Source organism: Sipha flava, unplaced genomic scaffold (genome assembly GCF_003268045.1).
Source record: "Sipha flava isolate LNK unplaced genomic scaffold, YSA_version1 343_pilon_pilon, whole genome shotgun sequence".
NCBI lineage: Eukaryota > Metazoa > Arthropoda > Insecta > Hemiptera > Aphididae > Sipha > Sipha flava.
Window position 1 is genome coordinate 6477 of NW_020273037.1, and position 2209 is coordinate 8685.

The 2209-nt window shown below is 29.7% G+C and overlaps 1 non-coding gene across 1 annotated transcript; it reads right to left on the reverse strand.

The window, feature by feature from the left end:
* Window positions 1-1655: 1655 nt before the first annotated feature.
* Window positions 1656-1728, reverse strand: Trnar-ucg. Its single transcript has one exon. It is a non-coding gene; the product is annotated as a tRNA-Arg (tRNA).
* Between the last annotated feature and the right edge of the window lie 481 nt (window positions 1729-2209).

Below are 2209 nucleotides of genomic sequence, written 5' to 3' on the forward strand. Positions count from 1 at the left end.
AGTTTTTGATTTAAAAATCAGGTACTTAATTTAGAGTTGACATAAATAATTAAATATGAACATTGATTAATATAATGGCTTAAAATGATATTTGTGCACCACCAAGATCGTGAATTGTTTCTAATGGACAAAAAGAAAGTTTTAACAGAAATTTAATTGTATAAAGTGCTTGACGTGATCCTACATGACCGATAGATAAAACCACGAAATGGAAAATTCAACGTTCGTGTATACGGCAACCAATTCATCCGTAGTCATTAGGTACCGCATAAAAAAAATAAAATAAAATGCACTCGAAATTACATAATATTAAAAATTTTCCTAAATGTCATTAATATAATATTAGATATACATGTTAATTGGGTTAAATTGAATTATAAAAAAAAAAAAAAAAAAAGACTTAATAATTAAGAGTTTTTCGGTGGTGGATGGAAAAACATTCTTCATGGAATAATGTGTTTAACAAAAAGCTTATTATATTCATTCGTGTGAATTAATAAATTATTTATTTAAAAAATTAATTATTAAATTAATTGGTGAGGTCATTTGTGTGAGTCGATCGCTATAGAAAATTGTGGTTAGTTCAAACTACCATTTATTTCATAGTTGTACGTGTTAAGCCGCGTACACATTTCCTATGAATACTAATTACAATATCTAATCATACGTAAATACGTAAATATATGCGCATATATATATATATATGTATAAAAATATTATCTTGATCATCGGTTCATTATTTTATGAATCTGTTGTTATATTTTATAGGTTTTGTCGCTTGGGTTTTGCCAACGTAGAACTGTTGGTTGTAGAGTGATTAAACGCGCAGCTGACCGCCGATAGATTTTTTATCAACGGAAGCCACATGAATTCTCGTCAAGAAACGTGGAACAAGATAAAACAGTTTAAATAATTTCATAGCATAGTAAGCGAAATTCTGGGGGATCAGGTGAAATACAATGATGGGTAACTGAAAGAATTTGATTAATCTTTTGATTGTTTTGAATTTGAAATAAATGTACCAATGGCTCTAAAAAACGATTCTAAGTGAATAAAAAACCCTATTGTTATTACTGTTCAGTATAGGTGTTCACAGTAGTTCCGTAATCTTATTGGTCAAATAGACTTTTTAATATTTTTTATATTTAATAATTATTTATTAAACTAAAAAAAGGGGAAAAATTAAATAATATCAATAAAAATAACTACTCTGGTTTGTCAGCAACTGTACCCTACACCATGACCTCAACTTACCACCGATTTCCTCATTTGCCTCCTATCATTATAATAAATTCCATAAAAACACCTTTAACCACTCTAACCCGCTCATATCTTAGCTCTCTTCTTGCATAATATCTGACAACCCTCTCCGTCGTCTTAAACGTAAATGGCCGTGCGATTTATTAAATAATACTTAGTACCTACTGAATATTATTTAGAACAATTTTATCTCCCCCATAAGTTCGTAATTTGGAAGTAGTGTCACTGGACGCTACCTTCCCTCACGCTTGTCACGTCTAATAATATTGTCATCATATTTACTTATTGTTTGCTTATGTATACAGATTGTAAAAGTATTTTCAAAAAAAATTTTTTAAAAAAAAATAACTACACTATTTATTTTAACAAATAAAAATAAAAATTTATTTAGACTACGACCGTGACAGGGATCGAACCTGCAATCTTCGGATTCGAAGTCCGACGCCTTATCCATTTGGCCACACGGCCCATGTGTAAGGATACAATATATCATATATTTAAGGTAAAGATCACAAAGAGGGAATCGTATACAATGACGGGAGAACACCCCAATGTTTTCACTCGGGGCATGTATTGTACGTGCATTGGCTACACCGAATACTATTACTCTGCAGCCGATGAATATCTAACGAAAAATATTTCCTACACACCATTACTTAGCCACTTGTATTTCGATTTAAAACAATTTAATTAGCAATTTTGTGTCAACATTTTTCGATGTCTTCTATACCAATTTAATAGTAATACTAAATGTATTAAATCATTGCTGTTATTAGTATATTATTGTATAAAACAATTATTGATATTGTTTTCCGTTATATTTTCTTAACAAGACGTTCGTCGCCCACCCAACGTATAAAATATTATAATAGTTTAACTTCAGTTAGGTTACTTTCTTTTATTATTTACGAGTGTGTTTTTTTTATTTGTCCTTTGAAAATAATGACTC